The sequence below is a fragment of the Ranitomeya imitator genome, chromosome 7 (genome assembly GCF_032444005.1).
Source record: "Ranitomeya imitator isolate aRanImi1 chromosome 7, aRanImi1.pri, whole genome shotgun sequence".
NCBI classification, from domain to species: domain Eukaryota; kingdom Metazoa; phylum Chordata; class Amphibia; order Anura; family Dendrobatidae; genus Ranitomeya; species Ranitomeya imitator.
This window is the reverse complement of record NC_091288.1, coordinates 108,877,853-108,894,428: the sequence shown is the minus strand read 5'-3', so window position 1 is coordinate 108,894,428 and position 16,576 is coordinate 108,877,853.

Sequence of the window (16,576 nt, the reverse complement as noted above, 5' to 3'; positions counted from 1 at the left end):
ACCTCCAAATCGGAGGCCGAGGGGCCCCGACCTCCATATCGGAGGCCGAGGGGCCCCGACCTCCAAATCGGAGGCCGAGGGGCCCCGACCTCCATATCGGAGGCCGAGGGGCCCCGACTTCCAAATCGGAGGCCGAGGGGCCCCGGCCTCCAAATCGGAGGCCGAGGGGCCCCGGCCTCCAAATCGGAGGCCGAGGGGCCCCGGCCTCCAAATCGGAGGCCGAGGGGCCCCGACCTCCAAATCGGAGGCCGAGGGGCCCCGGCCTCCAAATCGGAGGCCGAGGGGCCCCGGCCTCCAAATCGGAGGCCGAGGGGCCCCGGCCTCCAAATCGGAGGCCGAGGGGCCCCGGCCTCCAAATCGGAGGCCGAGGGGCCCCGGCCTCCAAATCGGAGGCCGAGGGGCCCCGGCCTCCAAATCGGAGGCCGAGGGGCCCCGGCCTCCAAATCGGAGGCCGAGGGGCCCCGGCCTCCAAATCGGAGGCCGAGGGGCCCCGACCTCCAAATCGGAGGCCGAGGGGCCCCGACCTGCAAATCGGAGGCCGAGGGGCCCCGGCCTCCAAATCGAAGGCCGAGGGGCCCCGGCCTCCAATTCGGAGGCCGAGGCCCCCCGGCCTCCAAATCAAAGGCCGAGGGGCCCCAGCCTCCAAATCGGAGGCCGAGGGGCCCCGGCCTCCAAATCGGACCCTGAGGGGCCCCGACCACCAAATCGGACCCTGAGGGGCCCCGACCTCCAAATCGGACCCTGAGGGGCCCCGACCACCAAATCGGACCCTGAGGGGCCCCGACCTCCAAATCAGACCCTGAGGGGCCCCGACCTCCAAATCGGACCCTGAGGGGCGCCGACCTCCAAATCGGACCCTGAGGGGCCCCGACAACCAAATCGGACCCTGAGGGGCCCCACTTACCAAATCCGCGCCTGAAGGGCACCCAAGTGTGAAAGTCTTGCAGGGACAGCACGGGCACCATTCCAAAGCACTATCTGTAGTTCCTTCATAAAATACCCATCTAGTTATAGTGCTTTGTAAAAAGCACTGTATTGTTATTCCACCGTAGACAACTTCTTATTATAGTGCTTTTGTAAAAAGCACTATATTGTTATTCCACCGTAGACAACTTATTATTATAGTGCTTTTGTAAAAAGCACTATATTGTTATTCCACCGTAGACAACTTCTTATTATAGTGCTTTGGGACAAAGCACTATATTGTTATTCCACCGTAGTCAACTTATTCTTCTTATTATTATTCAGTCCGCAATTAATGCGGCCCGAACCGCTGCACGCACAGACTCCAGTGAGGTGTCATTTCGAAGCCAGCGTTCCTGGCAGGTGTGCTAAGTATTTTTCGTGTCGATCGGATTTGTAGTTTTGGCGCAATTGGCGTTTGAAAATTTCGTCTCAATGCATTTCAATGGGAAATTGTTCCAACAATAAGGGATAATGGCTGATTTCTGAGGCAATTTCAAAATAACTGCCAACTGCCACCTGGCTGATGAGCTCATTGCTATGTGCAGTCAGACCCAGTTACTATGCCAACGCCTACGAACTCTACATGACCCCACCAGCACACAGTTTTGCCAGATAATATCAGCTCTTAAAGTGACCTGCCCACCAAATTATTACCTGAGGTGTCCAGCCCACCAAATCTGACCCAGTGTGACCCCGTCCACCAAATCAGACCCAGAGGGTAAGTGCACCCCCGCCCTGTATGTGCAAAAGTAAGTGCACCCCCGCCCCGTGTGTGCAAAAGTATGTGCACCCCCGGTCCCGTGGGTGAAAAGTAAGTGCATCGTTGGTCCTGTGGGTGAAAAGTAAGTGCACCCCCGGTCCCGTGGGCGAAAAGTAAGTGCACCCCCGCTGCCATATGTAAAAAGTAAGTGCACCCCCGATCCCGTGTGTGAAAAGTAAATGCACCCTCGGTCCCGTGGGTGAAAAGTAAGTGCACCCTCGGTCCCGTGGGTGAAAAGTAAGTGCACCCCCGGTTCTGGGTGTGAAAAGTAAGTGCACCCCAGGTGTGCAAAATTAAGTGCACCCTCGGTCCCGTGGGTGAAAAGTAAGTGCACCCCCGGTCCCGGGTGGGAAAAGTAAGTGCACCCCCGGTCCCGGGTGTGAAAAGTAAGTGCACCCCCAGTCCCGTGGGTGAAAAGTAAGCGCACCCCAGGTCCCGTGGGTGAAAAGTAAGTGCACCCCGGTCCCGTGGGTGAAAAGTAAGTGCACTCCCGCTGCTATATGTGAAAAGTAAGTGCACCCCCGATCCCGTGTGTGAAAAGTAAGTGCACCCCCGTTCCCGTGTGTGAAAAGTAAGTGCACCCCCTATCCCGTGAGTGAAAACTAAGTGCACCCCCGGTCCCTTGGGTGAAAAGTAAGTGCACCCCCTATCCCGTGTGTGAAAAGTAAGTGCACTCTCAGTCCCGTGTGTGAAAAGTAAGCGCACCCCAGGTCCCATGGGTGAAAAGTAAGTGCACCCCCGGTCCCATGTGTGAAAAATAAGTGCACCCCAGGTCCCGTGGGTGAAAAGTAAGTGCACCCCCGGTTCTGGGTGTGAAAAGTAAGTGCACCCCCGATCCCGTGGCTGAAAAGTAAGTGCACCCCCGGTCCCGTGGGTGAAAAGTAAGTGCACCCCCGGTCCTGTGGGTGAAAAGTAAGTGCACCCCCTATCCTGTGAGTGAAAAGTAAGTGCACCCCCGCTGCCATATGTGAAAAGTAAGTGCACCCCCGATTCCGTGTGTGAAAAGTAAATGCACCCTCGGTCCCGTGGGTGAAAAGTAAGTGCACCCTCGGTCCAGTGGGTGAAAAGTAAGTGCACCCCCAGTCCCGTGTGTGAAAAGTAAGTGCACCCCCGGTCCCTTGGGTGAAAAGTAAGTGCACCCCCTATCCCGTGAGTGAAAAGTAAGTGCACCCCCGCTGCCATATGTGAAAAGTAAGTGCACCCCCGATCCCGTGTGTGAAAAGTAAATGCACCCTCGGTCCCGTGGGTGAAAAGTAAGTGCACCCCCGCTGCCATATGTGAAAAGTAAGTGCACCCCCGATCCCGTGTGTGAAAAGTAAGTGCACCCCCGCTGCCATATGTGAAAAGTAAGTGCACCCCCGATCCCGTGTGTGAAAAGTAAGTGCACTCTCGGTCCCTTGGGTGAAAAGTAAGTGCACCCCCTATCCCGTGAGTGAAAAGTAAGTGCACCCCCGCTGCCATATGTGAAAAGTAAGTGCACCCCCGATTCCGTGTGTGAAAAGTAAGTGCACCCTCGGTCCTGTGGGTGAAAAGTAAGTGCACCCCCGGTCCCATGTGTGAAAAGTAAGTGCACCCCCGGTCCCTTGGGTGAAAAGTAAGTGCACCCCCTATCCCGTGAGTGAAAAGTAAGTGCACCCCCGGTCCCGGGTGTGAAAAGTAAGTGCACCCTCGGTCCATTGGGTGAAAAGTAAGTGCACCCCCTGTCCCGTGAGTGAAAAGTAAGTGCACCCCTGCTGCCATATGTGAAAAGTAAGTGCACCCCCGATCCCGTGTGTGAAAAGTAAGTGCACCCCCGGTCCCGGGTGGGAAAAGTAAGTGCACCCCCGTTCCCGTGTGTGAAAAGTAAGTGCACCCCCGGTCCCGGGTGTGAAAAGTAAGTGCACCCCCGGTCCCGGGTGTGAAAAGTAAGTGCACCCCCGGTCCCGAGTGTGAAAAGTAAGCGCACCCCAGGTCACGTGGGTGAAAGGTAAGTGCTCCCCCGCCCCCCAAATCGGACCCTGAGGGGCCCCGCCCACCAAATCGGACCCTGAGGGGCCCCGCCCACCAAATCGGACCCTGAGGGGCCCCGCCCACCAAATCGGACCCTGAGGGGCCCCGCCAACCAAATCGGCCCCTGAGGGGTCCCGCCCACCAAATCGGCCCCTGAGGGGCCCCGCCCACCAAATCGGCCCCTGAGGTGCCCCGCCCACCAAATCGGACCCTGAGGGGCCCCGCCCACCATATCGGACCCTGAGGGGCCCCGCCCACCAAATCGGACCCTGAGGGGCCCCGTCCACCAAAACGGACCCTGAGGGGCCCCGCCCACCAAATCGGCCCCTGAGGGGCCCCACCCACCAAATCGGCCCCTGAGGGGCCCCGCCCACCAAGTCAGACCCTGAGGGGCCCCGCCCACCAAATCGGACCCTGAGGGGCCCCGTCCACCAAATCGGACCCTGAGGGACCCCACCCACCAAATCGGCCCCTAAGTGGCCCCGCCCACCAAATCGGCCCCTTAGGGGCCCCGCCCTCCAAATCGGCCCCTGAGGGGCCCCGCCAACCAAATCGGCCCCTGAGGGGCCCCGCGCACCAAATCAGTGCCTGAGGGGCACCGCCCACCAAATCGACCCCTGAGGGGCCCCGCCCACCAAATTGTCCCCTAAGGGGCCCCGCCCACCAAATCGGCTCCTGAGGGGCCCCGCCCACCAAATCGGCCCCTGAGGGGCCCCGCCCACCAAATCGGCCCCTGAGGGGCCCCGCCCACCAAATCGGACCCTGAGGGGCCCCGCTCACCAAATGTGACCCAGAGTGACCCCGCCCACCAAATGTGACCCAGAGTGACCCCGCCCACCAAATGTGACCCAGAGTGACCCCGCCCACCAAATGTGACCCAGAGTGACCCCGCCCACCAAATGTGACCCAGAGTGACCCCGCCCACCAAATGTGACCCAGAGTGACACCGCCCACCAAATGTGACTGAGTGACCCCGCCCACCAAATGTGACCCAGAGTGACCCCGCCCACCAAATGTGACCCAGAGTGACCCCGCCCACCAAATGTGACCCAGAGTGACCCCGCCCACCAAATGTGACCCAGAGTGACCCCGCCCACCAAATGTGACCCAGAGTGACCCCGCCCACCAAATGTGACCCAGAGTGACCCCGCCCACCAAATGTGACCCAGAGTGACCCCGCCCACCAAATGGGACCCAGAGTGACCCCGCCCACCAAATGGGACCCAGAGTGACCCCGCCCACCAAATGGGACCCAGAGTGACCCCGCCCACCAAATGGGACCCAGAGTGACCCCGCCCACCAAATGGGACCCAGAGTGACCCCGCCCACCAAATGGGACCCAGAGTGACCCCGCCCACCAAATGGGACCCAGAGTGACCCCGCCCACCAAATGGGACCCAGAGTGACCCCGCCCACCAAATGGGACCCAGAGTGACCCCGCCCACCAAATGGGACCCAGAGTGACCCCGCCCACCAAATGGGACCCAGAGTGACCCCGCTCACCAAATCGGACCCAGAGTGACCCCGCTCACCAAATCGGACCCAGAGTGACCCCGCCCACCAGATCGGACCCTGAGGGACCCCGCCCACCAGATCGGACCCTGAGGGACCCCGCCCACCAAATCGGACCCAGAGTGACCCCGCCCACCAAATCGAACCCAGAGTGACCCCGCCCACCAAATCGACCCAGAGTGACCCCGCCCACCAAATCGGACCCAGAGTGGCCCCGCCCACCAAATCGGACCCAGAGTGGCCCGCCCACCAAATCAGCACCTGAGGGACACCCAAGTGTGAAAGTCTTGCAGGGGCAGCCCGGGCACCATTCCAAAGCACTATCTGTAGTTCCTTCAGGAAATACCCATCTAGTATTAATATTGTAATCCGAACGTGGTTAACTTCATATTATTTTTAGGCTTTTTTCCGCAATTAATGCGGCCCGAACCGCTGCACGCACAGACTCCATTGAGGTGTCGTTTCGAAGCCAGCGTCCACGAGAGTTGTGCTAAGTATTTTTCATGTTGATCCGATTTGTAGTTTTTTTTAAAAAATCGCATTTAAAAAAAAAAATTCCCATAGGAAATAATGGTGAACTTTCCATTACCCCCAACTTGACCTTCCAAAGATGGCAGCTATGCAAATGTACAGTGTCCATTTTAGGACATGATCATTTATCAAAGTCAAACATCAGAATAAAGTGACTATGACACCCTCCCGTCCCGTGGGTGAAAAGTAAGTGCACCCCCGGTCCCGTGGGTGAAAAGTAAGTGCGCCCCCGGCCCCCAAATCGTACCCCGAGTGACCCCGCCCACCAAATCTGACCCAGAGGTGCCCCGCCCACCAAATCTGACCCAGAGGTGCCCCGCCCATCAAATCTGACCCAGAGGTGCCCTGCCCCCCAAATCTGACCCAGAGGGGCCCCGCCTACCAAATCTGGCCCAGAGGGGCCCCGCCCACCAAATCTGACCCCCAGGGGCCCCGCCCACCAAATCGGACTCCCAGGAGCCCCACCCACCAAATCTGTCCCAGAGGTGCCCCGCCCACCAAATCTGACCCAGAGGTGCCCCGCCCACCTAATCTGACCCAGAAGTGCCCCGCCCACCAAATCTGACCCAGAGGTGCCCCGCCCATCAAATCTGACCCAGAGGTGCCCCGCCCACCAAATCTGACCCAGAGGTGCCCCGCCAACCAAATCTGACCCAGAGGTGCCCCGCCCACCAAATCTGACCCAGAGGTGCCCCGCCCATCAAATCTGACCCAGAGGTGCCCTGCCCCCCAAATCTGACCCAGGCGTGCCCCGCCCACTAAATCTGACCCAGAGTGACCCCGCCCACCAAATGTGACCCAGAGTTACCCCGCCCACCAAATGTGACCCAGAGTGACCCCGCCCACCAAATGTGACCCAGAGTGACCCCGCCCACCAAATGTGACCCCGCCCACCAAATGTGACCCCGCCCACCAAATGTGACCCAGAGTGACCCCACCCACCAAATGTGACCCAGAGTGACCCCGCCCACCAAATGTGACCCAGAGTGATCTCGCCCACCAAATGTGACCCAGAGTGACCCCGCCCACCAAATGTGACCCAGAGTGACCCCGCCCACCAAATGTGACCCAGAGTGACCCCGCCCACCAAATGTGACCCAGTGACCCCGCCCACCAAATGTGACCCCGCCCACCAAATGTGACCCAGAGTGACCCCGCCCACCAAATGTGACCCAGAGTGACCCCGCCCACCAAATGTGACCCAGAGTGACCCCGCCCACCAAATCGGACCCAGAGTGACCCCGCCCACCAAATGTGACCCAGAGTGACCCCGCCCACCAAATGTGACCCAGAGTGACCCCGCCCACCAAATGTGACCCAGAGTGACCCCGCCCACCAAATGTGACCCAGAGTGACCACGCCCACCAAATGTGACCCCGCCCACCAAATGTGACCCCGCCCACCAAATGTGACCCAGAGTGACCCCGCCCACCAAATGTGACCCAGAGTGACCCCGCCCACCAAATGTGACCCAGAGTGACCCCGCCCACCAAATGTGACCCAGAGTGACCCCGCCCACCAAATCGGACCCAGAGTGACCCCGCCCACCAAATGTGACCCAGAGTGACCCCGCCCACCAAATGTGACCCAGAGTGACCCCGCCCACCAAATGTGACCCAGAGTGACCCCGCCCACCAAATGTGACCCAGAGTGACCCCGCCCACCAAATGTGACCCAGAGTGACCACGCCCACCAAATGTGACCCCGCCCACCAAATGTGACCCCGCCCACCAAATGTGACCCCGAGTGACCCCGCCCACCAAATGTGACCCAGAGGGACCACGCCCACCAAATGTGACCCAGAGTGACCCCGCCCACTAAATGTGACCCAGAGTGACCCCGCCCACCAAATGTGACCCAGAGCGACCGCGCCCACCAAATCTGACCCAGAGTGACCCCGCCCACCAAATCTGACCCAGAGTGACCCCGCCCACCAAATCTGACCCAGAGTGACCCCGCCCACCAAATCTGACCCAGAGTGACCCCGCCCACCAAATCTGACCCAGAGGTGCCCCGCCCACCAAATCTGACCCAGAGGTGCCCTGCCCACCAAATCTGACCCAGAGGTGCCCCGCCCACCAAATCTGACCCAGAGGTGCCCCGCCCACTAAATCTGACCCAGAGGTGCTCCGCCCACCAAATCTGACCCAGAGGTGCCCCACCCACCAAATCTGACCGAGGTGCCCTGCCCACCAAATCTGACCCAGAGTGGCCCCGCCCACCAAATCGGACCCAGAGTGGTCCCGTCCACCAAATCGGACACAGAGTGGCCCCGCCCACCAAATCATCCCCTGAGGGGCCCCGCCCACCAAACCAGCGCCTGAGGGGCACCCAAGTGTGAAAGTCTTGCAGGGGCAGCCCGGGCACCATTCCAAAGCACTATCTGTAGTTCCTTCAGGAAATACCCATCTAGTTCTTCTTCTTATTCTTATTATTATTAGGCTTTTTTCCGCAATTAATGCGGCCCGAACCGCTGCACGCACAGACTCCAGTGAGGTGTCATTTCGAAGCCAGCGTCCATGAGAGGTGTGCTAAGTATTTTTCGTGTCGATCAAATTTGTAGTTTTGGCGCAATGTGCGTTTAAAAATTGATTCCCCCTCATTGGAAAGCATTGCCGCTATGCATTTCAATAGAGAAATTTTGACATAAGGTATAATGGCTGATATCTGAGGCAATTTAAAAAATAACTGCCAACTGCCACCTGGCTGATCAGCTCATTGATATGCGAAGTCAGATCCAGTTACTATGCCAACGCGTACGAACTCTACATGACCCCACCAGGACACAGTTTTGCCAGATAATATCAGCTCTTAAAGTGACCCGCACACCAAATTGGCACCTGAGGTGCGCAGCCCACCAAATCGGACTCGAGTGGCCCCGCCCACCAAATCGGACCCCGAGTGGCCCCGCCCACCAAATCGGACCCAGAGTGACCCCGCCTACCAAATCGGACCCAGAGTGACCCCGCCCACCAAATCGGACCCAGAGTGACCCCGCCCACCAAATGTGACCCAGAGTGACCCCGCCCACCAAATGTGACCCAGAGTGACCCCGCCCACCAAATGTGACCCAGAGTGACCCCGCCCACCAAATGTGACCCAGAGTGACCCCGCCCACCAAATGTGACCCAGAGTGACCCCGCCCACCAAATGTGACCCAGAGTGACCCCGCCCACCAAATGTGACCCAGAGTGACCCCGCCCACCAAATGTGACCCAGAGTGACCCCGCCCACCAAATGTGACCCAGACTGACCCCGCCCACCAAATGTGACCCAGAGTGACCCCGGCCACCAAATCAGACCCAGAGTGACCCCGGCCACCAAATCGTACCCAGAGTGACCCCGGCCACCAAATCGTACCCAGAGTGACCCCGGCCACCAAATCGTACCCAGAGTGACCCCGGCCACCAAATCGTACCCAGAGTGACCCCGGCCACCAAATCGTACCCAGAGTGACCCCGCCCACCAAATGTGACCCAGAGTGACCCCGCCCACCAAATGTGACCCAGAGTGACCCCGCCCACCAAATGTGACCCAGAGTGACCCCGCCCACCAAATGTGACCCAGAGTGACCCCGCCCACCAAATGTGACCCAGAGTGACCCCGGCCACCAAATCAGACCCAGAGTGACCCCGGCCACCAAATCGTACCCAGAGTGACCCCGGCCACCAAATCGGACCCAGAGTGTTCCCGCCCTCCAAATGTGACCCAGAGAGACCCCGCCCACCAAATGTGACCCAGAGTGACCTCGCCCACCAAATGTGACCCAGAGTGACCTCGCCCACCAAATGTGACCCAGAGTGACCCCGCCCACCAAATGTGACCCAGAGTGACCCCGCCCACCAAATGTGACCCAGAGTGACCCCGCCCACCAAATGTGACCCAGAGTGACCCCGCCCACCAAATGTGACCCAGAGTGACCCCGCCCACCAAATGTGACCCAGAGTGACCCCGCCCACCAAATGTGACCCAGAGTGACCCCGCCCACCAAATGTGACCCAGAGTGACCCCGCCCACCAAATGTGACCCAGAGTGACCCCGCCCACCAAATGTGACCCAGAGTGACCCCGCCCACTAAATGTGACCCAGAGTGACCCCGCCCACCAAATGTGACCCAGAGTGACCCCGCCCACCAAATGTGACCCAGAGTGACCCCGCCCACCAAATGTGACCCAGAGTGACCCCGCCCATCAAATGTGACCCAGAGTGACCCCGCCCACCAAATGTGACCCAGAGTGACCCCGCCCACCAAATGTGACCCAGAGTGACCCCGCCCACCAAATGTGACCCAGAGTGACCCCGCCCACCAAATGTGACCCAGAGTGACCCCGCCCACCAAATGTGACCCAGAGTGACCCCGCCCACCAAATGTGACCCAGAGTGACCCCGCCCACCAAATGTGACCCAGAGTGACCCCGCCCACCAAATGTGACCCAGAGTGACCCCGCCCACCAAATGTGACCCAGAGTGACCCCGCCCACCAAATGTGACCCAGAGTGACCCCGCCCACCAAATGTGACCCAGAGTGACCCCGCCCACCAAATGTGACCCAGAGTGACCCCGCCCACCAAATCGGACCCAGAGTGACCCCGCCCACCAAATCGGACCCTGAGGGGCCCCGCCCACCAAATCGGACCCAGAGTGACCCCGCCCACCAAATCGACCCAGAGTGACCCCGCCCACCAAATGTGACCCAGAGTGACCCCGCTCACCTAATCGGACCCAGAGTGACCCCGCCTACCAAATCGGACCCTGAGGGGCCCCGACCACCAAATCGGACCCTGAGGGGCCCCGACCACCAAATCGGACCCTGAGGGGCCCCGACCACCAAATCGGACCCTGAGGGGCCCCGACCACCAATTCGGACCCTGAGGGGCCCCGACCACCAAATCGGACCCTGAGGGGCCCCGACCACCAAATCGGACCCTGAGGGGCCCCGACCACCAAATCGGACCCTGAGGGTCCCCGACCACCAAATCGGACCCTGAGGGGCCCCGACCTCCAAATCGTACCCTGAGGGGCCCCGACCACCAAATCGGACCCTGAGGGGCCCCGACCACCAAATCGGACCCTGAGGGGCCCCGACCACCAAATCGGACCCTGAGGGGCCCCGACCACCAAATCGGACCCTGAGGGGCCCCGACCACCAAATCGGACCCTGAGGGGCCCCGACCTCCAAATCGGACCCTGAGGGGCCCCAACCTCCAAATCGGACCCTGAGGGGCCCCGACCACCAAATCGGACCCTGAGGGGCCCCGACCACCAAATCGGACCCTGAGGGGCCCCGACCACCAAATCGGACCCTGAGGGGCCCCGACCACCAAATCGGACCCTGAGGGGCCCCGACCACCAAATCGGACCCTGAGGGGCCCCGACCACCAAATCGGACCCTGAGGGGCCCCGACCACCAAATCGGACCCTGAGGGGCCCCGACCACCAAATCGGACCCTGAGGGGCCCCGACCACCAAATCGGACCCTGAGGGGCCCCGACCTCCAAATCGGACCCTGAGGGGCCCCGACCTCCAAATCGGACCCTGAGGGGCCCCGACCTCCAAATCGGACCCTGAGGGGCCCCGACCACCAAATCGGACCCTGAGGTGCCCCACCCACCAAATCGGACCCTGAGGGGCCCCGACCACCAAATCGGACCCAGAGGTGTCCCACCCACCAAATCGGACCCTGAGTGATCTTGCCCACCAAATCGGACCCTGAGTGACCCTGCCCACCAAATCAGACCCTGAGTGACCCCGCCCACCAAACCTGCGCCTGAGGGGCACTCAAGTGTGAAAGTCTTGCAGGGCAGCCCGGGCACCATTCCAAAGCACTATCTGTAGTTCCTTCAGGAAATACCCATCTAGTTATAGTGCTTTTGTAAAAAGCACTATATTGTTATTCCACCGTAGACAACTTATTATTATTATTATTATTATTCAGTCCGCAATTAATGCGGCCCGAACCGCTGCACGCACAGACTCCAGTGAGGTGTCATTTCGAAGCTTGCGTTCCTGGCAGGTGTGCTAAGTATTTTTCGTGTCGATCGGATTTGTAGTTTTGGCGCAATTGGCGTTTGAAAATTTTGTCTCAATGCATTTCAATGGGGAAATGGCTGATTTCTGAGGCAATTTCAAAATAACTGCCAACTGCCACCTGGCTGATCAGCTCATTGATATGCGAAGTCAGACCCAGTTACTATGCCGACGCCTACGAACTCTACATGACCCCACCAGGACACAGTTTTGCCAGATAATATCAGCTCTTAAAGTGACCCGCACACCAAATGTGACCCAGAGTGACCCCGCCCACCAAATTGGACACAGAGTGACCCCGCCCACCAAATGTGACCCAGAGTGACCCCGCCCACCAAATGTGACCCAGAGTGACCCCGCCCACCAAATGTGACCCAGAGTGACCCCGCCCACCAAATGTGACCCAGAGTGACCCCGCCCACCAAATGTGACCCAGAGTGACCCCGCCCACCAAATGTGACCCAGAGTGACCCCGCTCACCAAATGTGACCCAGAGTGACCCCGTCCACCAAATGTGACCCAGAGTGACCCCGTCCACCAAATGTGACCCAGAGTGACCCCGCCCACCAAATGTGACCCAGAGTGACCCCGCCCATCAAATGTGACCCAGAGTGACCCCGCCCACCAAATGTGACCCAGAGTGACCCCGCCCACCAAATGTGACCCAGGGTGACCCCGCCCACCAAATGTGACCCAGAGTGACCCCGCCCACCAAATGTGACCCAGAGTGACCCCGCCCACCAAATGTGACCCAGAGTGACCCCGCCCACCAAATGTGACCCAGAGTGACCCCGCCCACCAAATCGGACCCAGAGTGACCCCGCCCACCAAATCGGACCCAGAGTGACCCCGCCCACCAAATCGGACCCAGAGTGACCCCGCCCACCAAATCGGACCCAGAGGTGCCATGCCCACCAAATCGGACCCTGAGGGGCCCCGCCCACCAAATCGGATCCAGAGTGACCCCGCCCACCAAATCGGACCCAGAGGTGCCCCGCCCACCAAATCGGACCCAGAGGTGCCCCGCCCACCAAATGTGACCCAGAGTGACCCCGCCCACCAAATGTGACCCAGAGTGACCCCGCCCACCAAATGTGACCCAGAGTGACCCCGCCCACCAAATGTGACCCAGAGTGACCCCGCCCACCAAATGTGACCCAGAGTGACCCCGTCCACCAAATGTGACCCAGAGTGACCCCGCCCACCAAATGTGACCCAGAGTGACCCCGCCCACCAAATGTGACCCAGAGTGACCCCGCCCACCAAATGTGACCCAGAGTGACCCCGCCCACCAAATTGGATCCAGAGTGACCCCGCCCACCAAATCGGACCCAGAGTGACTCCGCCCACCAAATCGGACCCAGAGTGACCCCGCCCACCAAATCGACCCAGAGTGACCCCGCCCACCAAATCGGACCCAGAGTGGCCCCGCCCACCAAATCGGACCCCGAGTGGCCCCGCCCACCAAATCGGCCCCCAAGTGGCCCCGCCCACCAAGTCGGCCCCAGAGTAGCCCCGCCCACCAAATCGGCCCCCGAGTTGCCTCCCCACCAAATCGGCCCCCGAGTTGCCCCGCCCACCAAATCGGCCCCTGAGTAGCCCCGCCCACCAAACCAGCGCCTGAGGGGTACCCAAGTGTGAAAGTCTTGCAGGGGCAGCCCGGGCACCATTCCAAAGCACTATCTGTAGTTCCTTCAGGAAATACCCATCTAGTATTATTATTGTAATCCGAACGTGGTAAACTTATTCAGTTTTTTTCCGCAATTAATGCGGCCCAAACCGCTGCACGCACAGACTCCAGTGAGGCGTCATTTCGAAGCCAGCGTCCACGAGAGGTGTGCTAAGTATTTTTCATGTCGATCCGATTTGTAGTTTTTTTTAAAAATCGCATTTAAAAAAAAAAATTCCCATAGGAAATAATGGCGAACTTTCCATTACCCCCAACTTGACCTTCCAAAGATGGCAGCTATGCAAATGTCCAGTGTCCATTTTAGGACATGATCATTTATCAAAGTCAAACATCAGAATAAAGTGACTGACACCCTTTCGTCCCATGTATGAAAAGTAAGTGCACCCCTGAGGGGCCCCGCCCACCAAATCGGCCCCTGAGGGGCCCCGCCCACCAAATCGGACCCAGAGTGACCCCGCCCACCAAATCGGACCCAGAGTGACCCCGCCCACCAAATCGGACCCAAAGTGACCCCGCCCACCAAATCGGACCCAGAGTGACCCCGCCCACCAAATCGGACCCAGAGTGACCCCGCCCACCAAATCGGACCCAGAGTGACCCCGCCCACCAAATCGGACCCAGAATGACCCCGCCCACCAAATCGGACCCAGAGTGAGACCGCCCACCAAATCGGACCCAGAGTGACCCCGCCCACCAAATCGGACCCAGAGTGACCCCGCCCACCAAATCGGACCCAGAGTGACCCCGCCCACCAAATCGGACCCAGAGTCGCCCCGCCCACCAAATTGGCCCCCTGAGCGGCCCCGAACACCAAATCGGACCCAGAGTGACCCGGCCCACCAAATCGGACCCAGAGTGACCCCGCCCAAAAAATCGGACCCAGAGTGACCCCGCCCACCAAATCGGACCCAGAGTGACCCCCGCCCACCAAATCGGACCCAGATTGACACCGCCCACCAAATCGGCCCCTGAGGGGCCCCAACCACCAAACGGGCACCTGAGGGGCACTCAAGTGTGAAAGCCTTGCAGGGGCAGCCCGGGCACCATTCCAAAGCACTATCTGTAGTTCCTTCAGGAAATACCCATCTAGTATTATTATTGTAATCCAAACGTCGTAAACTTATTCAGCTTTTTTCTGCAATTAATGCGGCCCGAACCGCTGCACGCACAGACTCCAGTGAGGCGTCATTTCAAAGCCAGCGTCCACGAGAGGTGTGCTAAGTATTTTTCGTGTCGATCCGATTTGTAGTTTTTTTAAAAATTGCATTTTTTTTTTTTTTAAATTCCCATAGGAAATAATGGCAAACTTTCCATTACCCCCAACTTGAACTTCCAAAGATGGCAGCTATGCAAATGTATGGTGTCCATTTTAGGACATGATCATTTATCAAAGTCAAACAAGAATAAAGTGACTATGACACCCTCATGTCCCGTGTGTGAAAAATAAGTGCACCCCCGATCACGTGTGTGAAAAGTAAGTGCACCGAGTGACCCCGCCCCACCAAATCGGACCCAGAGTGCATCCACCCACCAAATCGGACCCAGAGTGACCCCGCACACCAAATCGGACCCAGAGTGACCCCGCCCACCAAATCGGACCAAGAGTGACCCCACCCACCAAATCGGACCCTGAGGTGCCCCACCCACCAAATCAGACCCAGAGTGGCTCCACCCACCAAATCGGACCCAGAGTGACCCCGCCCACCAAATCGGACCCAGAGTGACCCCGCCCACCAAATCGGACCCCGAGGGGCTCCGCCCGTCAAATTGGACCCCTAGGGGCCCCGCCCGCCAAATCAGACCCCCAGGGGCTCCGCCCGCAAATCGGACCCCGAGGGGCCCCGCCCGCAAATCGGACCCCGAGGGGCCCCGCCCGCCAAATTGGACCCCCAGGGGCCCCGCCCACCAAATCGGACCCAGAGTGACCCTGCCCACCAAATCGGACCCAGAGTGACCCCGCCCACCAAATCAGGCCCAGAGTGACCCCGCCCACCAAATCGAACCCAGAGTGACCCCACCCACCAAATCTGACCCAGAGTGACCCCGCCCACCAAATCAGACCCCAAGGGGCCCCGCCCCCCAAATCGGACCCAGACTGACCCCGCCCACCAAATCGGACCCAGAGTGACCCCGCCCACCAAATCGGACCCAGAGTGACCCCGCCCACCAAATCGGACCCAGAGTGACCCCGCCCACCAAATTGGACCCAGAGTGACCCGGCCCACCAAATCGGACCCAGAGTGACCCCACCCACCAAATCAGACCCTGAGGGGCCCCGTCCACCAAATCGGTCCCCGAAGGGCCCCACCTACCAAATCGGACCAAGAGTGACCCCGCCCACCAAATCGGACCCAGAGTCACCCCGCCCACCAAATCGGACCCAGAGTGACCCCACCCACCAAATCGGTCCCTGAGATGCCCCGCCCACCAAATCGGACCCAGAGTGACCCCACCCACCAAATCGGACCCAGAGTGACCCCACCCACCAAATAGGACCCAGAGCGACCCCGCCCACCAAATCAGACCCAGATTGACCCCGCCCACCAAATCAGACAGAGTGGACCCGCCCACCAAAATGGCCCGAGTGGCCTGGCTCACCAAACCGGCGCCTGAGGGGCACCCAAGTGTGAAAGTCTTGCAGGGGCAGCCCGGGCACCATTACAAAGCACTATCTGTAGTTCCTTCAGGAAATACCCATCTAGTTATAGTGCTTTTGTAAAAAGCACTATATTGTTATTCCCCCGTAGACAACTTATTATTATTATTATTATTATTATTCAGTCCGCGATTAATGCGGCCCGAACCGCTGCACGCACTGACTCCAGTGAGGTGTCATTTCGAAGCCAGCGTCCCCAAGAGGTGTGCTAAGTATTTTTCGTGTCGATCGGATTTGTAGCTTTGGCGCAATTTGCGTTTTTCCCCTGATTGGAATGCAATTTCTCAATGGGTAAATTTTCCCATAAGGTAAAATGGCTGTTTTCTGAGGCAATTTCAAACTAACTGCCAACTGCCACCTGGCTGATTAGCTCAGTGCTGTGTGCAGTCACACCCAGTTACTATGGCAACGCCTACGAACTCTACATGACCCCACCAGGACACAG